The sequence below is a fragment of the Macaca nemestrina genome, chromosome 14 (genome assembly GCF_043159975.1).
Source record: "Macaca nemestrina isolate mMacNem1 chromosome 14, mMacNem.hap1, whole genome shotgun sequence".
Taxonomy (NCBI): Eukaryota; Metazoa; Chordata; class Mammalia; order Primates; family Cercopithecidae; genus Macaca; species Macaca nemestrina.
Genome location: NC_092138.1, coordinates 52,104,024 through 52,131,261, shown reverse-complemented (window position 1 = coordinate 52,131,261; position 27,238 = coordinate 52,104,024). Strand labels below are relative to the sequence as shown.

The window sequence follows — 27,238 nt, the reverse complement described above, 5'->3', positions numbered from 1 at the left end:
TTAAGCTGATGAGCAACTTCAGCAAAGACTCAGGATGTAAAATCAATGTTCAAAAATCACAAGCATTCTTATACACCAGTAACAGACAAACAGAGAGCCAAATCATGAGTGAACTCCCATTCACAATTGCTTCAAAGAGAATAAAATACCTAGGAATCCAACTTACAAGGGATGTGAAGGACCTCTTCAAGGAGAACTACAAACCACTGCTCAATGAAATAGAGAGGACACAAACAAATGGAAGAACATTCCATGCTCATGGATAGGAAGAATCAATATCGTGAAAATGGCCATAGTGCCCAAGGTAATTTATAGATTCAATGCCATCCCCATTAAGCTACCCATGACTTTCTTCAAAGAACTGGAAAAAAACTACTTTAAATTTCATATGGAACCAAAAAAGAGCTCACATTGAACCCATTTTTTAAAGTGGGATCTAGTCTCCCTGGGGCCAAGTCACTTACTGGTAGTTCATTGGGCACTTAAGAAATCATATTCATGTCAAAAACCTAAATATCCAAAGGTATTATTATGAATCAGACTGGTGGTCTATTCTAAGATGAAAGAAAAGAATCAAAAAGGAAGTATTTTTCAAATGTCAGCTATGTGCGATATGCTTTTATTTATTTATCTCATTGATCCTATAACACCCCTGCCTTGAGAATGTTATGAATCCCAGCTTAACAGGTGGAGAAACTGAGTCTTGATGAGGCCGAGTAACTTGTCCAAGGTTGCACAGAGTAGGTGGCAAAGTTGAGACTCATATTTATCTGACCCCAAAGTTCATGACACTTCTATTACACAATTCAGATGTATTTGATTTTTTTTTAATTACCTGTCTTTCACATTTAACTTTTCTCTGTTTTCTTACCTCTATGGACCTATGCTGAATCATTACACTCAAACATTATTGCCATTCAATTTATCATTAAGGAAAGCACTGAAAGAAATTTACACTTAAATAAATATCCAAATCCAAAATTTAAATTAATAGTACTTTATGACATTAAAAGGCATCCCAGTTGCAAGATGTTTTCACAGATATTGCCACATTTCTACCTCACTAAAGAAGAGGCCAAGGGTGCAAAGTGTTCCTCAAGAAGAGCAGAATTAAGTAGTAATAAGGAGATGGAATCAATATGCTGATCACTTTACAAGCATGGATTTTTATCTTACCAGCAACCTCGTATTTACATCTATTTTATAGATGAGGAACACAGACTCAGAGTGACATAAATGATTGATAGTGTCAGGATGTAAATCTTCACTTGTCTTCAGAATTCTTCTCCTATGTCATGTTACTTTGCCTCTAAGCCATGTTCAAGTCAAAAGAGATACACAAAAGGAAAAAAAAGAAAAACAGAATCTTGCAAATACTTTAGACTTACCAGGCTAAACTCAAAAGATAGCTCCTCTCTCAAAACTTCCCTGATTATCTCTCTCTTTTTTTTTTCTAATCATTTAGAATCTTTATTTTATTCTTATTGAAAAGTTCTTTTAGACATATTTATGCAAATAATTTTACTGTATATTATTCCTGTGTATATAAATAAACTAAATTGGTTATGGTATTCCTAAAGAGAACCTTTCTAACATTGAATCTAACTTTTCTGTATGCTTTCAACTCAAAATCATCATCATCATCCATGTTTTTGCACATAATGTTATTTTATGAGTCATCAAAAACATTGGTGGTGCAACGGTTCTTAAAAGAGTGCTCCATTATCATCACCAGGATTTTATTTGAAGCCACTGACACCCATTCTGCAGTTTTTTCTGCTTATAATAGATCCTCCTTTCAACGTTATATTTTTTCTAGTTTATATTTTGTTTTGCCTTTAATATTTTAATTCACTTAGCATTTATTTAACTGTATGCTTCAATATTAGAGTCCATTCAATGGTAGTCTTTTTCCTCCTTCCTAGATTGTAAACTCCTGAGGGCAGGGACAACGTGCTACTTGTTTCCTTGCACTCTGCAGCCTGTAGCAAGTGTGTAAGACACAATATAACGTTGAAAGGAGGATCTATTGTAAGCAGAAAAACAGTGAAGAACACATAGAGACAAAAATGCAATAGATCTGTGAGTTTCTTTTCATGTTATGGGTCATTCTTTACGAATTCCTTTTCCATAATCTGTGCCAAGTTTTCTGTTGGACTGTTCCTTTCTCTGCTGATTTGTAAGAGATTTTTATATTTTAACGACACTCTCACTTTGTATACCATTTACCTTGGAAATATTTTTTCCTAGATGGCTCTTTGCTTTTGAATTTTGATCACAGGTTTTGTGATCTTATTTTTCATATTTATGTTATGTTTAATCTTTTACATTATCCTTTATTCCTTTCCTTTATTATTTTTACTTAAACCTTTTTCATTTTAATATTACATAATTATTTCAGACATTTCTCAGGTATTTTTAAGAACTTTTTTTACATTTAACATTCAAATTAATCTGGAAGTTATTTTGATATTTGTTGGAAAGTAAAAATTCAACTTAAATATTTTCCAACATTGTATTCACAGTTATTACATGAAATATAATTTATGCATTGATTTGAATGCCATCAGTATTTTATGTTCAATTGTTGTATATAGTAAAATTTCTTAGCCTTCTATTCTCTTCCACTCCAGCTCTTCCTTCTTCTCCCACTCTTCTCCTTTTTGTTCACCTTCTTTTCCTGTCCTTCCTTTTCTCCTTTCCTTCCTTATAGTTACCTCACACCACGGAAAGTCTGTGAGCTATAGAATAATACAATTAGTCCTGATCTTCAGAATTAAGACTTGTACCAGTAACAGGAAAGAAAAAACTAACAACAGTCTGGTTGAGGGTAGCAGTGAAAGAGAAAGGAGAGGGACATAGGAAACACTGTGGAAAGAGAACCCGCTTGATGAAGCAATCATCTAATGGTAGGACACAGCCAGAATACCTCACAGACATCGAATGCAGTTGTCAGCATGGGTGGTAGTATTCATACGAGATAGGAGAACGCAGAAGAAGAAGGTGAGTAGGAGGAAGACAGAGAGATGCTGAGATTTGGAAGAGAATGATAATTGACCCCTAACCTTACAATCCTAAACGAATAAATCCTCACCTGTGCCTATGACTTTGAGAATGGTGCCATGTCAACAGATAAAATAGCATTTAATGTGGAAAAGAAAAGCTTGCTGTGCCTATGATTTAACTGAAAAATCCATTAAATTAATAAGAAAATAAATATCCACACACTTTGAGAAAACCCCAGTGTCATTTTACTTACCAGACAAAATGGAAAAATATTCAAAAAGACAAAATGTGTATTATCAATAATGATATTACAGATTTTAGTTTAGTTTTTCCCTCTTTCTATGAAACACAAAATACCATGAAACAAACACACAATGTAGCATCCTGTTTTGAACACCATTGAGCTCTTGAAAACTATTTGTTTCTCTTATTTAATGATCTGCTATAGACTCTACAGGAATTATTTCTCTTGGGAGGCTGTTGAAGCTGTTAAGATTATCAGGACGCTGTATGGAAAAGGAGCATCTGGAGCCCTTTTTAGTCTTCCAAACCATTCACTCCCATGGCAGTCTATCTCCCGGGTCTCTTACACATCACTGAATTCAATACTCTTCAACGAAGTGTCTCCTTCACTGAGCAGCTGCAGAGCAAAAGGAAGGATAAAGTGGGATCAGCAGACAACAGGGAGGGATAAAGGCTTGACTAACTAAGGCTTTGGGTCGGATGAAACTGTTATCTCTATTTGGTGAACCAGATGTTAACATTCCATGCTCATTCGGAGAGAGTTCTTTGACTGATTTGACAAAGGTTTTTGAGGAATGTAATTCATTAGTATGAAGACTTTGTCATGGTTCAGTAACTACAAAGCTCTCTTCATTGTGTAATCCTGACTACACCTATGCAATAGTCTCTGATTTATTACAGTAAATTGTTTTGCCTCTAAAAGGGAATTCTTCATTTACACACAGGCTCATGAATGAAAGTAGAAGTTTTTTTCTTTTTTGTTTTTGTGTTTGTTTGTTTGTTTTCCCTTCTTCATCTTCATTCTCTGGTATTGACAAACTTCTCTATTTTTGCATGGATTTCTTTCTCTTTTAAAGTTTTTTTTTTTTTTTTTACTTTTAGTTTCAGGGGTACATGTACAGGTTTATTTATTTTAGTTTCAGGGTCACATGTGCAGGTTTATTATTATATTTTAGTTTCAGAAGTACATGTACAGGGGTTTATTTAGGTAAACTGCATATCAGAGGAGTTTGGTATACAGATTATTTCATAACCCAGGTAATAACCATAACACCTGACAGGTTTTTCTCCTGATTCTCACACCTCTCTCACCTGCCACCCTCAAGTCGGCCCTGGTGTCTGCTGTTTTCTTATTTGTGTCCATATATTCACATAGTTTAGCTTTCACTTGTAAGTGAGAACGTGTAGTAATTGGTTTTCTGTTTCTGGATTTGTTTGCTTAGGATAATGTCCCCCAGCTGCAAAGGACATGATCTCACCTTTTTATGGTTGCATAATATTCCATGTTGTATAGGTACCACAATTTCTTTATCCAGTCTACCACTGATAGGCGTTTAGGATGATTCCATGTTTCTTTTCTTCTTTCTTCTGTACAATTTCTACAATTCTCATATATATATGGAGGGACAGAGAGAAAGAATGTGAATGGTAGAAATGAGAATATATATGTGTGTATGTACATAAACATATGTATATATACTTTTTGTTTGTTTACCTTTCTACTTACTATCTGATTCATCCTCCCACTTTCCCTGAAGCATTATGACAAATAAAAATATAACTTAACTATAGCCAGGCCTGGGCCTTGGCACCAGTTTTGTCCCTAATTAACCATGTGACCTTGAACCAGTGCTCTCATTATTAAGGTGATGAGACTTTGCCCCTTTCATCTGTTGACCTCTATTATACTAAGTCAAAAAATATTTAAAAAATTAACAAATGTACTCAAATTTTTATCAATTTAATGTGAATCAAGAAAAGAATGAGAGCTGCACCATTCAATTTACTAATCACCAGCAATATATGGCTATTTAAATAATTTAAAGGTAGTTAAGTAAGATAAGGTAAATAAAATGAAACAACTTTAAAAATCCAACTCCTCGGTTGCACTAGCCACATTTCAAATGCTCAACAGTTGTATTTGGCTAGTTATTAACATCATAGACAGCTTAGAATGTAAAATATTTACTCCATCATAGAAAGTTCTAACGGGCAGTACTTAGTTAGAACAACCTTGTATGTATAAACCACCATGCAAAATACAGACACAGAAATCACAATCCTTGCCTTCCAGAGCTTACAATTGTGATAAATAATCAGACATATTTGCAGTATTAAACAAATATATCGTTCAAGACTGCATTAGAGAGGATGTCAAAATGTAGGATATGGCCTGCTTTCTTATCAGAGACCTCCTTTACCTTCAGTTCCCACATCTATAAAATGAGACTATACTAGAAGACCTCTACATTTACTTCTGGTTTTAACTGATTAAGATTGTATAACTGTCTGAATTTATAGGCTGACACAATTGCCTTTAGTTTAAAGGCAATTAGCTGGGCATGGTGTCATGTGCCTATGGTCCCAGCTACTCGGGACGCTGAAGAAGGAGGATCACATGAGCTTGGGAGGTCAAGGCTGCAGTGAGCCATGATCACACCACTGCATTCCAGCCTGGGTGACAGAGCAAGGCCATGTTTCAGAAAAAGAAAGAACGAAAACAGAAGTCAGGATTGCCACATGTTTTTAGTGTGAGAAAAAGCATTGTTAGAACTTCCCTGTGAATTTGGGACTAAAAGTTTACTGACTCAGTTACCTCACTAAAAAATCTTGCTTAAACTCCTGAGGTTTGCCACGGTGCCCTTTCCTTATGAGATGGAGGGTTTCAGCTTTGACTCATTTAGCTGGGATATAACCAACTTTATATGGCTGTCACTCTTGAAGATTCTTGATACATCCTGAGGGCATCAGATTACCTTGTGTCCAAACTGTTCTGCAGGACCTGAAGGAAGATTTTCTTAATGAAGGTAATCGTTTTGGAGGCCTCTGCAGCCAGACTCATTTCAAACCATGTCCAAGACTGCAAAATGCCAAATGTCAGACTGACGATGCATTGTGCTAAGACCTAGCTAAACTCTTTGATTCAAAAGGATGAGTTTAAAAGAAAGAAACCAAGGGAAACTGCCATTTCCTCAAATCTAATTGAAGGTTGAGAGGGATCAAGGGAAATTTCAATAGGTTGGAAGCTAGCCCCCAGGAAAACAAATGAAAAGGGCCTGGAAGAAAGAAAGGAAGCCTTGCTGATTAGCTTCCCCTGTGGAGAACGTCTCTGCCACTTGGCTTCCTTTGATGAGATTACAGACTTCTGAAACTGGTTCCCACCAGGAAGGTAGACATGTTGAAAGAACATCCTTCTAAGTAGGCAGGGAACACATTCTTTGTCCTTGGGAAAGTACACTATTTTGCTCTCTGGAATGACTTGATCATGGTTTCAGCCCTGAGACCAGAGCTATGCTGCAGGAGATTCTGAGCCAGTCTAGTCTAAGATGAAGTTTAGGTTTATCTGGGGAAGTTGTAATAATTTCAGATAGTCACAATTATTGCATTTTTATCGTCATAAAATTCTTCAGCACTATAGAGAGACTTTAATGATTTTCTTACATCGTTTGTTCTTGAGATTGCTCCAGTTGTATTTCTCCATGGTTCTCCCCTCCCCGCTTGCCCACCCCTAATTGGGTGAAGGATCCAAGCTAACTTTGTATTGATTTGGATACCATAACCTAAGTAATAATTTCTGCCACTCTTTTTTTCATATGCCCTCAACTCTAACAGCATTCATATGTACCAATTCATACTTTCATGGATGAAGATAATTAGAGTTGAAGACTTTAGTAGTCAACTTTTCAACCTAAGGAGAAAGCTCCATTCCTGACCACCAGTCATTTAAATCTTCCTTAAAACCCTCTGTCTCATGGCTTCGAAAATGACATCCAGCTTGGTTCTCCAACATGTGTGCAAATGGAAGACAAAGTTAATAATCATCAGGGTAGGTGTAGGGAAATTATGGCTCACCTACTAAGTATGCATCTGTGTTTAGGTGAGAAGCCATTGATCTCCCATTTTCTTTAGAGAGGAGTATTTCTGTGCCTCTCTGATCAGTTGGGAAGATAAGGAAAGGAAAGAAAAAAGACTGGTTGAGCATGTTGCCACATTTTTTAGTATAAGAGAAAGGATTGTTGGATGTCATTCTTTCTTCATCTGAAACGTCTTTCTTCGTCTTTCTTCGTCTGAAGCTAAAGCTGTATTTAGCTTCTCAGCTAAATACAGATGCATGCTTAGTAGGTGAGCCATAATTTCCCTACCCCTACCCTGATGAAGCTTTGGCTTCCATTTGCACACATGTTGGAGAACCAAGCTGGATGTCATTTTAGAAGCCATGAGACAGACTACTAGGAGCTTAGTAAAGGAAAAGAGGAACTTCTGAGCTTGTCCTTTTGAATTTAAAGGCTCAGCTTTTAAAATATTCCTTTGATAAACTGGTGCTGCACAATAGCCATTTTGATACTACTTTCAGGTCAACAATTGACCAAGTCATCACTTTCTCTAGTCAGTGAGGAAGTGGTTGCACAGAATTATGGCAATGCACATTTTGTTCCTTGTTATAAATAAAACATGGAATTGTACTGTTTCTGACATGAATTATCCTGCTACCTGCTATAATGTCAGTTATATTACAACGCAGTTAGCCAAAACAGACCAGACATTGTTTGGCTTCAAAGGTCTTCTTATTTTGCTTTTCCAGCTCCTATTTAAGTAAGGCACTAGCTGAAACCTGAGAAGGAGAAGCACTTCTGAGTTGGTCTACAGAGACAGCCCACTTAATTATAATCTTTATAACCAGCACTGAGAGAATGTAACACTATCCCAGTCACACAATAAATGCTAGCAATAGTCAAATGATAAAGTTTCCTTTCCTTCTTCTTATAGTTTTCCCAATGCTAGAAAGGCATCCTGTTTTGTGTGCATTTTTTAAACAATGTGCTTAAGACATTTAAATAGTCCTATTTACAAGCACCAGAAAACAGCTGTTCAGCTCGAAGTTGTAGTTCTTGGAGGGTGCCAGGGAAATAAACACTGAGCCTCATAATGATTCTCATAAACAGTTGAATTTATCTCTTGGCAACTTTTCACAACACCTTTAGCAAACAGGGCACCCATGCGTGAAACAGAAATAATTAGGCACATGCCCCTAAGTGACAGGCTTTTGCATGCACAAGAAAGGCAGTCTTTTTCTTCGCCCACTCCCTGCTGTCCACCAACGCCTCCACCTTCAATGCCATTTGAGAAATCAATCAGCATACAGGTTCAAACAAATCTCACTCCCTCCAGAAACTCTTTTTTGCACCTCAGGATGAAGTTTTTCTTCTGGCAAATCCTCTAAAGATTCACTCCAAATGCAATGCAGGTTGTGGCAGCAAAAACACCATGTCATTGTCCTGTTTGTTCAAACAAAAGATGTGGTCTTCTGAGGTTCTTCCTAGCACCGTATGGGAGTGGTCCATAAAAACTTAAAAATTTTTGAAGCCCTGTACATGTTAATAGATATTGTTTGTGGAGAATCCGTAGTTAGGCTGAAACTCGCAGCTCCGGATGGTGACCTCACTTCCTAGGCAACATCCAACTTCAAACTGGGTAAGTAGTTCTCCAATCATTCTAATTCCTGGACTAAACGTAAAAGAGTTGACATAAAATTCATAGGACAAGAGTTCTCCCACTTAAGTGGAGCTTATTAGACTGGAAGTATCAAATGACACCAAAATTCTAGACAAGTGCTACAGCAGGAAATATCAGGCTTTCCATCACCCAAATTAGCGCTAATGTCAGTGAGTGATAACAAAGGTCGGGGGCATGTGGGGTGGCGCTCCAGTTGAACTGTGCTCCCTTTGTTAAGAAATAGTCAGCTTTTAGGTGACTTAAGATTTTCCCAGAAAATTTGTGAATTATCTCGAATATTCGTACACTACCCCAAACCCCTAGACCTAGTGTTAAACATTTTGTTAAGAGTGTTTTCTACTATTCCATTGGTATTTTAAGATTCTCCCATCTGGGCTAATATGGATAGCCCTAATATATGCAATGATGACCATCTTATTGATGCGATGGGCAATAACCAGTGTTTGGGCTTTCTGTCACAACATAGTTTGGGGAAATCTCCGAATCCCAGGATATCATTTAGCTAAAAGTGAGTCTCTCTTGCTCATGCAAAATGCTTTGTCCTTTCAGTGTTTTCATCATGAACATACAAAGTGAAGTAAGTGATGTTATCCAATTTTTCTGAAGAATGTGCTAAGATTTATAAAGGCTAAGTGATATATCTGAGGTTGCATCATTATTAAGTGTCACAGCTCGGTGTGTTCTGCCACTGTGGTACTGTTTCCAGTAGCCCACACAGGCTTCAATATACTACGCTTGAAGGTTTAGATTGTTCCTGGCACATGATAAGTATATAATGAATAACTAGCACATATTCTTTCACATATATTTAATATTAATGTTTCTTATTCTCTCTCCATTTACCTCCCTGCCTTGATGTTTTTTACATATAACTTAATTATATCGGCTTTTAGATGATAAATAAAACTATTCTATATAAAACTGTTAACCTTTACTGTTAACAGTAAAGCAGTGCTCTTTGGTATTATTAAAGCCCTAGTAGGTGTGTCATTCACTTGATATATATTATTTCTCTGCCTCATAGCTACACTTATATATGTAAAATGGGCTCAGAGAGCTGAATCAGCCACAACAAAGGGTGAAATACAGACTCAGGTTCACCAGAGTGGCATTGCTTAAGGTGCTACACGTACTTAACATTTCACAAGTTTATGTGGCTGTGCAAGTAATTTCATTTTTTTAAATTATGGAATTAGAAAAGAAAGTGTCTCTAGGTATAAGTGTAAGTTTGTTTAGCAATGTTTATTTTGACATAGATGATTAGATAATCTAATAGAGATGTCTTGTAGAGCATTGAGAAGACATCAAAGAGAGACTGACAGGACATCTTTGACACCCATACCAACGTGAAGCTGAAGCTTTAAGATGCTATTAATTTTTATTGAGCAACATTTATGGAAAATGAAGGCTGAAAATACAGACTTGGGGACTATCCAAAGTTATGAAAATGTTAGAAAGAAAAATATTTCTTGAGTGCCAACAATCTACTATATATTAACCCTTTCTTTCCATAAAAACACGTGTACACTGATATGATTTTCCCCATTTTACAGACTGGAGCAAAATTGAGACCATTATATGCACTTTAATATAATAATATAGGTTATTTTATAGGTTATTAAACAATAGTTTATAATATACGACTGACTCCAAAACACATCATCTTTCTCCTAAATCCCTTTATTCCAAAGGATGAAGGGAAGACAACAAAGGAGGCAGAAAAGAATGATGAGAAATGTAAGAAAACACCCCAAATAATACAAGATTATGAAATTCAGGGATGAGATTCTGAGGGAGGAAATGATAACAGTGTTGAATGCTGCAGAGATGTTACAAAATGAAGGTAATGAGTTAAAGTCACACTTTAGTAGTTTGATTTGTCTATAATTGGAGTACCTCCGGTGATTAATATATCACACAATAATACTAAGTTCCAGGGGTTTGTTTTTATTTATGGCAGTTAAACTTTGCTGAGTGTACCAGGCAGACTATAATCCTCCTGAGGCTCACCATCAAGACCATGTTTGCTCTTGTTTAAAGGGTAAAGCAAGAAATTTTGGATAGCTAAGCAGAAATCCATCACCAATTCTGGAAAATACATACAAATAGTACCTCTTGCTGAATCTTTGTGTAGAAATGGCTAAAATACAGTTTTAACTTAAACATGTAGATAAATTTAAACAGCAACCTGTTGCATCCACCCTCTTAAGACATGTGTCATTTAGAACGCTCTTGGCTGCAACCAGTAGAATATTCAAATTAAATTTGGCTTAATAACAGCATTTATCATCTCCCATAATAAGAAGTCTAGATATAGGACAGTTTCTGGGTTAGTTCGGTTGTTTGACAATGCCATCAAGGACACAAATATTTCTATTTTCACAGTCTGCCATCCTTGGTATGATAGCTGTCTCCCCCTCAGGATGGCAAAATGGCTGTGGTAGTTCTAGGCAGACACAATCTCTTCTAGAAAAAATAAAAAGAGAACTTACCTCTCATAAGGTTCTTTTCAGTAAAGATGTATGCTTTTTCCAGAAACCTTTCAGTTAACATCCCTTCTAGTCTCCTAGACCATGTCATGTGGCCATACTCTAACTCTATAGCTCATCGACTATCAAACAGCAGTGATTCTGCCATCCCCACCCCCCAGGAACACTTAGCATGTCTGGAGACACTTTCTTCACAACTAAAGGAGTGCTACTGGCATGTAGGTACATAGAGGCTAAGGATGCTGCTAAAACATACTAAAATGCACAGGGCAGTTTTCCACAACAAAGAATTATCTGGCCCAAAATGTCAACAGTTCTAACATGGAGAAATCTCATTTCTAGATATTAAAAAAAAAAAAAGACTATGAAATAGGGAAGGCGTCATCTGGCATTTTGGAAGCAAATTGTCAAAACAAGGAAGAACCTTTTGGGGAGAACAGCTTTAGTGTAAGCAAGCAACACTTTCCACTACAGTATAACAAGGGCCTTCTCTAAGGAGTTAGAAGAGGAAAGGGAAAGTGCCAAGCAAAGATAATTTGCATAGAAAGAACTAAAGTTTGGTGGGTTTGGTGGGATGGAAGATGACAAAGAAGTAAGAGAGTGAAAGCAATAAAGAAATGGCCTTTAGGTTAAATATTGAGACTTATTGTGTTCTTCAGTCTAGTTCAACTCATACATTAAACTTTTCAAAAAACGAGGCATAGTCCCACTAATAAGTCTGTTATAAATTGAATTGTGTCCCCAACAAATTCATATGAAGTGCTAGTAGCTTAGGATGTTACTTTATTTGGAGGATAGCATTTTTACAGAGGTAATCAGGTTAAAGTATGATAATTAGAGTGTGTTCCATATCCAATATGACTAGTGTTCTTATAAAAACAGAAAATTTGGACACAGGGATATGCAAAATGGAAAACAATGTGAAGAGACACCCGGAGGAGATGGACATCTACAAGCCGAAGAGATTGGTGTGGAACAGATCCTTCCCTTGAAGCCCTCAGAAAGAGCCAGCCCTGCTAACACCTTGATTTCAGATTTGTAGCTTGGAACTCTAAGGCAATAAATTTCTGCATTTAAGCCACTAGTTTGTGGTTCGAATACAGAATTGTAGAACAGAACAGCTTTTGACTTTGACAGCAAATCTCTTTGGTGGAATAGCTGAAGGAAACTGGTTTCTTTGGAATTAGACTTGGATAAAGATGCTCAGCACACAAATTAAGTGAAAAAAAGGAATGGCATTTGTTAAATTATCTGTGGCTCTTGTTCTATGAAGACTGTAAGAAATAGTGGGAAATTGCTCTATCACTGTTGAAATAGTAATGCAATTGAGTGCAGTTTTATATTTTTTCCTATAGTCAGGAGTTTACCAATTTGCTAAAAGCAAAGTCTGAACATCCAGGTTTAATCCTGGCTCCACAAGTGAATTTGGGAATACTAGTTAACCTCTCTGAGTTTCAATAATTCTTATATCATAGAATTAGTAACTATGAAGTCCTTGGCCTAGTTCCTGGCACAGAACAACTTTAAGAAGTAGGTGTAATTATCAGATTAAAAACCTAGTACAGAGTATGGTAGTATGTGGTATAAACCTAAAAAATGTAAATTTGGCCTGCTTAATTTTATTTTTAAAATTAATTGAGTACTTTTGCCAATGCTAACTGACTTATGTTAGCACTTTTCCATGCCTACATAATCTCATGTAATTATCATAAACCTTTAGAAATGAATGCATGATTATTAGCTATATTATCTTCATCATACAAATGTAAAAAAATGAGACTTACGGTAAGGTAATTCAGCCAAGACAACTTAGCTAATAAGTAGAAGAACCAGGCCAGGAACCTAGGTCTATATGACCCCTTTGCCCATGTTTTAATCACAACTAGAATGGCCCTCTAGTTGCTTTCTTATCAAAGAAAGGGCAGAATGATTCCACAGCTATACTTGGACCCGTAACAAATGCAAATTATCAGGAACTGTGGTGTTTATCTGAGCACATGGGGTTTTGATGTTGGCTTGTCAAGCTGTATTTCTTACATGCTGAGATGTAACAAAGGAAACCTGGTATTTAGACTTTGAGGAAAACTTACAATTAGATTTAGGAAAACATGGGAATTGTCTCCTGTGACATTTCTCAAACAACCAGGCTAGTAACTTGGTGGGTTGAGGAGGTGGGGGAGGAAAGCATTATGAGCTGAGCCAGAAAGGTCTCCTCCTTCCACCCCCTCACCCTCTGGTGCAAAAGCACAGCTGGTGCATCCGCCTGCCTTCCAGGCAATACGCTTTTTCTGACCTCAGGCTTTGGTCCATATGGCATTGCCTCCCTGAGTAGAAAAGGAAAGCTGTTTTGTTTTATTAAAAATTAGGTTCATATATACAAAGTGTTGACAACGGCATTACAGGAGTAAGAACCATTTGTTAACTTGTAACTTAGCAAGATACCCTAAGAGAAGGAAAGAGGGCTTCAAGGAGGCAGGAAAGCGCCTGCTTGCTGTTTGCTCAATACTAATCTCCAAAAATCCACTGCCTGAAACCAGACAAAAGACAAATTACATGGCTGTTGAGGAGTTTATTTTTCCAGATGGTCAACCTGAAGCCATACTTCACTGGCAAATTAAGTCTCCTACTACTGAGAAATCCAGCCCGATCAAGTGTTTAATAAAAAGTGCAAAGTGTTCTCAAATGAATAATTTAGAAATGTGGAATATGTCAAAGGGAGTGTAAAAAGGGGAGCCCTTGGCACATATTGGGTTTTATCTTTCATGTTTGGTCAGTTGGTAAGTAAACAAAGCTGTGAAAACAACTTCCCAATTGTCCCAGGGACTCCTGCTTATATTGGTCTAATTCTTTAAAGACAGCTCTTGCCTTAGTACCTCGCAAAGATCAAGCCGTTTCTATTTCTGGATACCCAATGAGCTGATCTTCTTTAGTATTTCCCTATGGTAAGGAAATACACATGGATAGGATATATGATATACAGGATAGATTATATATATGTCATATATATTTTTTATATATGATATGTAATTGTTTATAAATAAATATATAATATAAATATATATAATTTTATATATAATCTATCATTCTTATGCCTTTGCATCTTCACAGCTTAGCCCCCACTTATGAACGAGAACATACAATGTTTGGTTTTCCATTCATGAGTTATTTCACTTAGAATAATAGTCTTTTATTACATCCAGGTTGCTGTGAATGCCATTATTTCATTCCATTTTATGGCTGAGTAGTATTCCATGGTGTGTGTATATATATACACACACACATATATATATATATATATATATATATATATATATATATATATATATACACACACACACACACACACACACCACATTTTCTTTATCCACTCATTGACTGATGGGCATTTGGTCTGGTTCTGTATTTTTGCAATTTCAAATTTTACTGGTATAAACATACATGTGCAAATACCTTTTTCGTATAATGACTTCTTTTCCTCTGGGTAGATAGGAGTGAGATTGCTGAATTAAACGGTACATCTACTTTTAGTTTTGTTTGTTTGTTTTTGAGACAGAGTCTCGCTCTGTCATCCAGGCTGGAGAGCAGGGGCACGATCTCGGCTCACTGCAATTTCCGCCTTCCCGGGTTCATGCCATTCTCCTGCCTCAGCCTCCTGAGTAGATGGGACTACAGGCACCTGCCACCACGCCCAGCTAATTTTTTGTATTTTTAGTAGAGACGGAGTTTCATCATGTTAGCCAGGATGGTCTCGATCTCCTGACCTCATGATCTGCCCACCTCGGCCTCCCAAAGTGCTGAGATTACAGGCGTAAGCCACCAAGCCCGACCGACTTTTAAGTTATTTAAGGAATCTCCACACTCTTTTCCATAGAAGTTGTACTAGTTTACATTCCCACCAACAGTATAAAAGTGTTCCCTTTCCCCCCACATCCATGACAAAATCTACTTTTTTTTATTATGGCCATTATTGCAGGAGTAAGGTGATATCACATCATGGTTTTGATTTGATAATTGGTGATGTTGAGCATTTTTCCCCATGCTTGTTGGTCATTTGTGTAGCTTCTTTTGAGAATTGTCTATTCATGTTCTTAGTGCACCTTTTGATGGGATTGTTTGTTTTTTTCTTGCCAATTTGTTTGAGTTCTTTGTAGATTCTGGATATTAGTCATTTGTCAGATGTATAGATTTTGAAGATTTTCTCCCACTGTGGGTTCTCAGTTAATGCTGCTGACTGTTTCTTTTGCTGTGCAGATGCTTTTAATTAACTTCCATCTATTTATCTTTGTTCTTGTTGCATTTACTTTTGGGTTCTTGGTCATAAAGTCATTGCCTAACCCAATGTCTAGAAAGGTTTTTCTAATGTTGTCTTCTAACATTTTTATGGTTTCAGGTTTTAGATTTAAGTCTTTGAACCATCTTGAGTTGATTTTTGTATAAGGTGAGAGATGGGAATCCAGTTTCATTCTTCCACATGTGACTTGCAAATTATCCAGCACCATTTGTTGAACAGGGTGTCCTTTCCCTACTTTTAACTTTTGTTTCCTTTGTCAAAGATCAGTTGAATGTAAGTATTTGGCTTTATTTCTACATTCTTCATTCCATTTCATTGGTCTATGTGCCTATCTTTATACTAGTATCACGTTGTTTTGGTTACTGTGGCTTTGTAGTATACTTTGAAGTTGGGTAACGTGATGTCTCCAGATTTCTTCTTTTTGCTTAGTCTTGGCATAGCAATGTGGGCCCTTTTTTGGTTCCATATGAATTTTAGGATACTTTTTTCTAGTTCTGTGAAGAATGATAATGGTATTTTGATGAGAATGGCATTGAATTTGTAGATTGCTTTTGGCAGTGTAGTCACTTTCACAATATTGATTCTACACATCCATGAGCATGGAATATGTTTCCACTTGTTTGTGTCATCTATGATTTTTTCAGCAGTGTTTTATAGTTTTTCTTGTAGCGGTCTTTCACATCCTTGGTTAAGTATATTCCTACATTTTTTTATTTGTTTGTTTTGCAGTTATTGTGAAACGGGTTGAGTTCTTAATTTGATTCTCAGCTTGGTCACTGTTGGTGTATAGCAAAGGTACTGATTTGTGTACATTAATTTTGTATCTTGAAACTTTGCTGAATTCATTTATCAGTTCTAGGGCTTTTTGAATGCATCTTTAGGGTTTTCTAGGTATACGATCACATCATTAGCAAACAGCGACAGTTTGACTTCCTCTTACCAATTTGGATGCCCTTTATGTCTTTCTCTTGTCTGAGTGCTCTGGCCAGGACTTTCAGTAATATATTGAATAGAAGTGGTGAAAGTGGGCACCTTTGTTTTTTTCCAGTTCTCGGGGGGACTGCTTCCAACTTTTCCCCGTTCAGTATAATGTTGGCTGTGGATTTGTCATTGATGGCTTCTGTTACCTTAAGGTATTTCCCTTCTATGCCGATTTTGCTGAGGGTTTTAATCATAAAGGAATGCAGGATTTTGTCAAATGCTTTTTCTGCATCTATTGAGATGATCATGTGATTTTTGTTTTTAATTCTGTTGATGTGGTGTATCACATGTGTTGACTTATGTATGTGTTAAACCATCCCTGCATCCCTAGTGTGAACCCCACTTGATCATGGTGGATTATCTTTTTGATATGCTGTTGGATTCAGTTCGCTAGTATTTTGCTGAGGATTTTTGCATCTATATTCATCAGGGATATTGGTCTGTAGTTTTCTCTTTTTGTTATGTCCTTCCTTGGTTTGGATATTAGGGGGATACTGGTTTCATAGAATGATTTAAGGAGGATTCTGTCTTTCTCTATCCTGTGGAATAGTGTCAACAGAATTGGTACCAACTCTTCTTTCAATGTCTAATGAATTTCCCAGGTGTTCTTTGAGCTGCCTGTATTGGGATGTCTAGATCTCTAGCAAGACCGGGGAAGTTTTCCTCAATTATTCCCTCAAACATATTTTCCAAACTTTTAGATTCCTCTTCTTCCTCTGGAAAACCAATTAGTCTTAGGTTTGGACATTTAACATAGTCACAAACTTCTTGGAGGCTTTGTTCATTTTTTAAAAATCTTTATTGTTTGTCTTTGATGAATTTGGTTAATTCAAAAGCCTTGTCTTTGAACTCTGAAGTTATTTCTTTTGCTTGTCCAATTCTATTGCTGAGATTTTCCTGTGCAGTTTGCATTTCTCTAAGTGTGTCCTTGATTTCCAGAAGTTGTGACTGTTTTTTATCCATGCTATCCACTTAACTGAAAAAATTTCCTTTCATATCCTGTATCATGATTTTGATTTCATTAATTTGGGCTTTACATTTCTCTGGTACCTTTTTGATTAGCTTAATAATCAACCTTTTGAATTCTTTTTCTGGCAATTCAGAGATTTCATCTTGGTTTGAATCCATTACTGGTGAGCTGGTGTGATCTTTTGGGGGTGTGAAGAAGCCTTGTTTTGTCATATTACCAGTATTGTTTTCTGGTTCCTTCTCATTTGAGTAGACTATGTTAGAGGGAAGATATGGGATTCCAGGGCTGCTGTTCAGATTATTTTGTCCCATGGGATGTTCCCTTGATGTGGTATTCTCCCCCTTCCCCTAGGAATGGGGCTTCCTGAGAGCCTAACTGCAGTGATTGTTTTTGCTCCTCTGGGTCTAGCCACCTAGTGGAGCTACTGGGCTCCAGACTGGTACTGGGGAGTGTCTGCAAAGAGTCCTGTGATGTGATCAATCTTCAGGTCTTTCAGCCTGGATACTAGCATCTATTCTGGTGAAGGTAGCAGGGGAGTGAAGTGGACTCTGTGAGGGTCTTTGGTTGTATATTTTTTTTTAGTGTGCTGGTTTTGTGTTGGTTTGTCTCCAACCAGGAGGTGATGCTTTGAAGAGTGCATCAGCCAGGCACGGTGGCTCACACCTGTGATCCCAGCACTTTGGGAGGCCCAGGTGAGCAGATCACAAGGTCAGGAGATTGAGACCATCCTGGCTAACATGGTGAAACCCCGTCTCTACTAAAAATACAAAAAATTAGCTGGGTGTGGTGGCGGGCACCTGTAGTCCCAGCTACTTGGGAGGCTGAGGCAGGAGAATGGTGTGAACCTGGGAGGTGGAGCTTGCAGTGAGCTGAGATCGCACCACACAGTGAGCCAAGATCACACTATTGCACTCTAACCTGGGCGACAGAGCGAGACTCTGTTTAAAAAAAAAAAAAAGAGTGTATCAGCTGTGGTCCTATAAGAATGATGCAAACTTGTCCTAGGGATGCCTGGTTAAGTATTCAGGTTTCTCAGGTGATGGGCAGGGTCATAGAGCTCTGGAGAGACTATCACCTTTGTTTTTGGCTACCAGGGTGAATAGAGAAAAACCACCAGCTGTGGGCAGGGATAGGCATGTCTGAGCTCAGACTTTCCTTGGGTAGGGCTTGCTGAGGCTACTGTGGGGGATATGGGTATGGTTCCCAGGCCAATGGAGTTATGTTTCCAGGGGGGTTATCGCTGCCTCTGCTGAGTTACACAGATTCCCAGGGAACTGGGGGAAAGCCAGCAGTTACAGACCTCACCCTGCTCCCACATAGCTGGCAGTCCTAAAGGCTTGTCTCATTCCCACTGTGATCCCCTAACAGCAGCAAGTCTATTTCCAGGCAGCTGGAGACAAGGGCTGAGAACTTTCCTCAGACCATGGGAACCCTGCTGAGAAAGCAAGCAGACACATTTTTTTTGGCATCTCAGGGAGCCTGTAGAAGTGATCCAGTTCCTTCAAAGGGTCTGTGGATTCTTTCAGCTTTCCTGGTATGTTCCGGCAGTAGTTCTTGGAGCAAAAGTTCACGATGTGAGTCCCCACATGCTGCTCTGTTTAGCTGAGTGGGAGCTGCAAGTTAGCCCTGCCTCCGATCTGCCATCTTAACCCTAAATAACTAAAATGTGTATCTTCTAAGGCATTGATTGCATGGAGACAGAGAATGACAGAGTAAGCTATAAAAATAAAAGAAAATAAAAATCAATCCATCCATCCTACTGTTCATCAAGTTTAGTTATTATAATCATTCATTCCATCAATGCAATTTTCCAAAGCAGAATTATATTGGGCAGCAGAAAGTAGAAGAACGAGGGAAAATGGTTCCTCAGAAATTAAGAGTCCAGTGTCTTTATGATAATAATATTGATAGTAATAATGGCAGCTCTCATTTAATTAAATAAATCCTGATTGTGTGTCAGGGAGAAGGCTAAGGACTTAACATATATTTGTGTCATTTAACTTCACTGCAACTCTATAATATTGTAATTTCCATTTCATAGATGATGAAATAGGCCTAGAGGTTTGTTATCCTGCTAGTAATTGATGGTGGAATCAGGACTCAAAACCTGTCAGTCTTACTTCAGGGATCTCATGATTAACTCTTATGCTTTCATTTGTTTATTTATGAAACAAGCATTTACTGAATTCCATGCATCATCTAAATATTTGGGATTCAGAAAAAGACACTCTTCATTCAATGAACTATCCATTTATTGGGGGATGCATACATGAAAAAAAAAGTGTAACAAGCTGAAGTATGTGCTAGAAATAAGTTGTGGAAAGATGTCCAGTAGCCCAAAATAAAGTGACCTCTACTGACTCTCAGGAAGGGGGAATGGAGAGAGCTCAAAAGCAGCAAGTTAACATCTAGAATACCTACCTTTTGGCTGTCTCAAACCTAAGAGAAATGTTCTAAATAGGATTTGTTCACTAAAAATGTTTGGTTGTGCTCTTGATTTTTCCTAAGGTTCTGTTTTTAAATCCCATTAAATAGCCCTGTTTAAGATACGGTTAAAGTAGAAAAATGTATTCTATATTAAAAATTTCTTTTGTTTCTGTTCCATGTCCACAACCCCTTTTGTCCTTATGGGCCTTCTTCCTCTACTTAATAATTCCTAACAGATACACTATCTTTCATTTAGTTCCCTTGAAGCCCAGTCTCCATCCTGCTACCAAGGTGAACTTTCTAATATAAAAACCTGATATCACATATCCCTGTTAAATATCCTTTATTGTTTCCTCTTATCCTTTTTTGAGTGTGTAAATTACTTTTGTAACTTCAACTTCCTCCATACACCACCTTCATAACAACTACTTTATTCAGTGACAATTTTTTTCAGCATTTTATGCAGCCCTTCTCTAAATAATCACTGAAACCTTGTAATGTGGGAGATTTTATCCTTTTTTATAAGTGAGGGAACAGAGGATCTAAGTGATTGAGTGAGTCACTCAAGTTCATGTCACAGACTTCAGGATGACAAGCAATACTGTCTTCACCAGTAAACAGGGTGCACTTTTAGGCAATGAACTGTCTTATTCATCTCTCTGTTACCAATAATTAACAAAATGCCCGATAATGAAAGAATCAATGAATGAATAAATGAGGATGTGTTTCCAGTTCTGCTGTATATAAAATCTGGATTTTTATTCCACATTCCTTGCATCTTATTCTCTGGTTGACTGCATTTCATAGACCTCTTCAAACCCCTATTACAAAGGAGAGCCAGCCTTTGGTTCTTTCCTTTATTGGTTCTTTCCTTTATTGGACTCCATGTGAAATCACCAATCTACCTAGACTCCTCTTCCTTGTAGGTAGAAAGCCTAAGTGTGCATGATCATGCAAGTTCTCTGTTATTTACTGTTTGTAAAGGGTTGTCAAAATCTGTGTGATGTCAGTGTTTTGTGGATTCAAACTACCTCAATCCATATTACAGCTCTATCATTGTTATAAATGGCCAGACATGGAGAATTATTGTTGGAACATATAGGACAAATTAGAAAGAACAGGTGTTGCAATTGCCCCATTGAGATGTAGTGTCCACCTTAATAGGAGTTTTGGAGAATAGATAGGCTAATACATGTAGAACACTCAGAACAGTGACTGGGATAATGGAAACATTCCAACTGTTTGCTGTCACTAATATAATCCCATCTTACCTTCATGTTCATGCTGCAGTAGGTGGTGTAGATATTATTATTACCTTGATTTTACTAATAGTGGCATAAAGAAATTAAATTCCAAAGTTGCTGAATTCTAATAAGTAGAAAGTCATTTCCACAAGCTTTTGGACACATGATACACAGGAGTAAAGGGGGAACTTGAAACAATGAAGGAATATCTCTCCGAGTCAGCATGGTGAAGAAGCCCCAGATGGAAACACCCAGGTAGGGTCCTTAATAGAGTTTTATATTAGAGTTTTTCCAATTGCATTTCCACTCTGTTCATTGAGTACAGACCCTGAAGATGAAATGAATAAACTAGATTTTGAAAAAGTATATTATTTCATAAATGGTTGCCTTTAAATCACAAAATAAATTATAAAGATGCAGACAGAGGCCACTAGATATTGACTGACACCGACTTCACCTCCACTGACTAATTTTGCTTACTAAGAACTTTATGCACATTGTCTTACTTCATCTTATTTTTCAGATGAAGAAACTGGGAGACTACAGCTCAGTATGAGTAGAAATAGGACTCAAACCCAGGGCTGTCAGACTTGCAAACCTGTGCCCCCAAATAGTTTTCTGTCATATATATGTAATCATAAAAACAGCTCAAACTTATATTTAAGTATGGATAACTGAGAAACATTATCTTTATATTCTTTCTTGTAAGTCAAAGATTGTGACATGCTTCTTTTTGATAGTGGGCCACATGTCTTGTCCTGCTTTATCTCACTGGTAATACTCATACTACAATAGATTTTTCAGATGCCTAATATAAGGCTATCAGTTTATGCTAATTCCAAAACTAATAAGAATGTTCAAAGGAAATCAGAATGTCATTTGAAATAAAAAATATGATGCAATGTGATTTTGCCATTACACTATCAAAGACATTCCCTATATTGATAAGTGAAATTGTCTACTGTAAACAGAATCACATATGAAGCCCAAATCACGGAAGACCCGGATACTTCTTTCATTCATTAATATATCTTGAAAATCAAACTTTTCAAGGAATATTGATGGATATGTAGGGCATTTCCTGATGATTAAAGGACTTTCAGGAGCTACAGACATACAGGAAGCTACAGCTTCCCAAATCACGGAAGACCCGGATACTTCTTTCATTCATTAATATATCTTGAAAATCAAACTTTTCAAGGAATATTGATGGATATGTAGGGCATTTCCTGATGATTAAAGGACTTTCAGGAGCTACAGACATACAAAAGCCTGCTCACATTAGTTGCTCAGTAATTCTTTAGAAATCCATGCTAATTTCCAGAGTCATTTTGCACTCATAGATTATCCTTAGGAGATCAGGAAGATAAAAGTCCTAACAAAGAACACATGAAGACCTTTTTGAATTAATATGCAAAAATGCAATCTATGTCCAGAGAAATCACAGCATAGTACTGTAAACCTTTATTATCAGACACTCATCATTTCAGAGTTGGAAGGGGCCTCTGAAGAGAAATTACAGAAACTCCGTCCCTCTTCTCCTAACTACTCTATCCACCAACAATAAAACATGAATGCACGTTCTGTGTAATATTTTTACATGAAGTTTTCCACTCTCTGTAGTCCCACTGCAGTAACTACCATTTGATATGTGAAGGCAATAGGTAGATAAGCAGTGGTATTTCATCTTAAGACTTTTGAATGAGACATAGGAACTGCAATGCACCCTCGGAGATTCTATTAGCAGCAGTGCTCATGCATTTAATAGACAATAATCTACAATCTATTCTGTGTCTTTTCTTTTATCTGTGTCTCTTTTCAACCCATCCTAACTCTACCTGTTAGTAATAGTTATCTTTTAACATGCCTCGTCCAAAAAGCTTTTAATGACTATCCCAAACTATGTGACCTTTCTGAGTTTCTACAATATTTAAAGGCCAACCTTCCATAACCTTTCATATTATGTTTGTTAGATTAAAAAGTTGTTTGTACTATATTTAGTAGGATCTTATCTTTCTTCTTCCATTCTTTCTTTTAGACTTCAGTACCTACCTTCATCCAGAGCAAAGAGAGAATCTTCAGGAAATGCTTAAAGTTGGAAATTGTGATTTCATGGGAAAAGACTCATTCAGTAAGCTCACCTAAAAACCTTTATAGTGCTCAAAATTCCCACAAATTAACTGTATCTTTAGCATGTCTCATTAAAACAATTCAACTGCAAACATCATGAAGAAAGAGAAAACACCATATTCTCAGTCATGAAGATCTCAATAGGAGTGCATTTGTAAAACCAACTAGTCACTGATCAACAAAGCCCTGGGTAACTGAGACCCAGAGCTAATAATTGAAATAGCTAAAAATTGCTGAAATGTATTAAGGACATGTCAGGCACAATTCTGGCTGCTTCATATGCATTGACTCATTTACTTTTTAATCACAATTGTACTATATTGGTTATGTAATCAAACATATTACAGATGAGTAAACTAAGGCACAAAAATGTTAAATAATTTGAACAGAGTTACACAGCTTGTAAAAAATGGGGGCCGGATTTGATTGCAGTTAGTCGGATCCCCATGCTCTTAACTACATTTCACTATAATTAAGTTTGAGAGAAATAAGAGGAATCAAAGTCCTGGACTCGTGAGTTCTCCACTAAGAAAGAGAGGCCTGGGTAGCACCAAGGGTAGTTAGAACACAGCATGAAACTGCTATGTGGATAACCAGGAGTGTAGCATCAGCTGCTTACTTTAGAATATTTTTATTTTTATTTTTATTTTATTTTTTGGATGGATCCTCGCTCTGTCACCCAGGCTGGAGTGCAATGGCATGATCTCAGCTCACTGTAACCTCCACCTCCCAGGTTCTAGCGATTCTCCTGCCTCAGCCTCTGGAGTTGGGATTACAGCTGGGATTACAGGTGCCCACTACTGTGCCCCGCTAACTTTTGTATTTTTAGTAGAGGCGGGGTTTCACCATGTTGGTCAGGCTGGTCTCGTACTCCTGACCTCAGGTGATCTGCCCGCCTTGGCCCTCCAAAGTGCTGGGATTACAGGCGTGTAATTTTATTTAGTGCAGAATGATTCTAGTTGCTTTTGATTTATCCATTCATTCAACAAATGATTACTGAGCATTCAATATTTGCTAGGCTCTAAGCTAGGTAATGGAAACATAAAAATTAATAAAACTCAGTTTCTTCTCTCAAGGAGCTCATTCTTATGATGTAGCAAACATTAAAAAATAATAATAAATCTTATAGTATAGGTATATAAAGTTAACCCATGAGACCAGTTGATTGCTTTTCTGTCTGAGGGAATCAAGGAAGATAATTTATATGGAAGTGATATTTTGGAAGACTTTGAAGGATGAATCTGAATTCTCTGCGTAAAGCAGAGAAAAGTCAATCCAGAAAGAATAAAAGGCAAATCTAAAGCTCAAAGATAAGAAAGTATAAAATATGTTCATAGAAATACAACAGAAGTATAGGGTTTGTGGAAGGGGATGGTGGTTCATGATCCTGGAAGGCAGGCTTGGTCCTGATGCAGGATCTTGGTGACTCATGAAGGAGTTTGTACCTGATTCTATACACAATGGGGAGACATAAAGATTTATAATTAAGGAAATAATTTCTGTATGTTGGGAAAGCTTATTCTAGGAGCAGTGTTGACTATAGGATTGAGATTAATAGAATGGAGATAGGAGGCTAGTTAGAAGGCCATTGCACTGAGATAAGACACTGAACTGAGTGTGGGTGGGAAGAGGAAAGACACGTTTTGAATTAAAATTGGAAGAACTAGATGACAAACTAGGAATGGTGGCTTGGGAATGGGAAGTAGTCAACATAATTCTTAGATTTGTAGCATTTGTGACCAAGTAAGTGATAACAACATACACTGACATGTAAAATACACTTCAAGTAAGCTGAGGGGTATGAGTCATAATTACACCAAATTGTTATGGTATCTTTTTATTTTATTTCAGACGTCAACTCAAGCTGTTATTTTCATCTTGATGAGTATCTAACTGATTCTTATCATTTGGATTTGGAGTATTGATCATAAACAGCATGTTGAATGATTTAATGACAAAACACATGTGACTACATCTGTTCCTTATGCAGTTTTCTAGGAACACCAACACCCAGAGTAGAATCCAGCTTTATCATGAAAGAACCATATCTAAAAGATGGGGCCAGTTCTACTTTCCCAAGTATTTATGCACACCTACTCCCTAAAAGAAACAACAGGTTTGAAACCTTATCCAATTCTTCAGATAAACTTGCTATACAAACTTTCAGCTGTCTGCATGTAAAATTATGTTGGCAACTTTAATCTAACATACATATTTTGATAGTTAAAACAACTCACTGGGATTTAAAGGCATTTCATAATGTTTTCAAGTATTTTGGATCATATGTTTTGGTGGCTATATAATATTCTAACCCCACTATTCCATTTGTTTATTATTAAGATGTCAATTATCATCATCAGTTATACAGACAAGCTGAATATCTCAATCACATAGATAAAGCCAACTATTTTTGAGAATATTTGTATGCTTATCTTTCAACACAACAGCTACAAAATTTGTTACACTATTATCCTCTTAACCAATCATATGTAAAAGAGTTGGTCCTAGTCAATGAAATTATTACCTACTTTCATATTACCTTCCATAAATCTCAAAAATACACTGTCTCAAAAATAAAACCTACTAAGATTTTTCCCCAAAATTCAGAAACCTGACTTTTTGAGATTATTTATTACTGATATATAATAATTGCACATATGACTTTGTCCAGCAAACATGATGAAATAAGCAAACAACTGAAGAACAAAAGGAAGAATGAAATAATCTTCATTGTGAACAATAAAAATCATTTTACAAAGCAAGATTAAGCAAATGCTTAAGGATGTTTTATCTTGTCTCTAAAAACAACACTTTTAGAATTTCTTGGGTTTCACAATTGTCTTTACTCTTAACAGCAAACAAGACAAAACAAAAAACTAAACAAGACAACTATAATCTATGCTTTGATTTGGAGAGAGATTCAGAGAGTAGGATAAATAATCTTTCACACAGATATTTTACTGTGAAAGATAACATTTTGATGTATTTATTCTAACTGAATCTATTTTCTGAAAACAGCTTTATTATCACCTGGTGTTAGTATCTCACTATGCTTTTCATTACATATAACTGAGTAGTATTCACAATCATTTGCCAGCCAACAAACACAGGCACTATGTTTTTTGAAGAACAATACATGCTCTGCTAGTCTTTACACTGAATTGTTCACCTAATAGAAAATGAAAATACATACCTGTATCTTTTTGTGAGTTTCCTGTTGCTATTCCTGCTCTGAAGTAAGTGTCCTAAGTTAACCAATAAATTGGCAACCCTACTAGCTCAAAAATACTTCCCTGGGGAGATTTGTGTTAAATTAGCATTGCTGCTAAATGCTTTCAGGAAGACTATACAATTATGGCCAGATGAACACATTCCTCATACAATTTCAGGATTAATATTAGTCTCCTAACAACCTAGAAACCAAGATCATAATTACCGACTGTCATTTCCCCCCATTGTCCAGGTAACTGGCCCTCAATATATGACCAATTTGAAACCTGGGAATCTTGAGAGAAAGCATCAGGTCTGCTGTTGGAAAATTGAATTCAAGTACAGCCCTGCTCCCTGAACACTCATATTCTTCCTTTCTTATTTTTGCTATTTGTTCATCCCTATTGTGCAGAGCTATCGTTTGTGCACACATTCTGTGTTAGATTTTCTACCCGATTGAGCTTGAAAAACCAAAGCTTAAGTACTAAATGTTTCCCTAAGGCCTGAATGGACTTAAAAGGACATAGGTGCAAAAAGAAAAGAAAGGAATATAGGGGGAGAAAACACGGCTTGTTAAGTTGTTGCAATAATCTCATGCTGAGAATAAAGACCTTCAGAGTTAAGAGAATGAAAAACACTCTTCTAAATAGATTGCTTGCTTTTGTTGCACAGGTGGCAAGGCCTGGAAATATAAGATACGGGAACAGCAGGGCAGCCTGCTAGCATTTCATTA

General features: G+C 36.9%; 1 long non-coding RNA gene across 1 annotated transcript in view; it reads right to left on the bottom strand.

Moving 5' to 3' along the window:
* Positions 1–3,451: 3,451 nt before the first annotated feature.
* LOC139358311 (uncharacterized) overlaps positions 3,452–27,238 on the bottom strand; it is a 72,610-nt gene continuing 48,823 nt past the window's right edge. The window contains exons 2-3 of the long non-coding RNA XR_011613068.1: positions 4,509–4,628; positions 3,452–3,646 (exon numbers count right to left, since the gene is read on the bottom strand). This is a non-coding gene — a long non-coding RNA (uncharacterized lncRNA). The remainder of the gene's footprint in view (positions 3,647–4,508; positions 4,629–27,238) is intronic.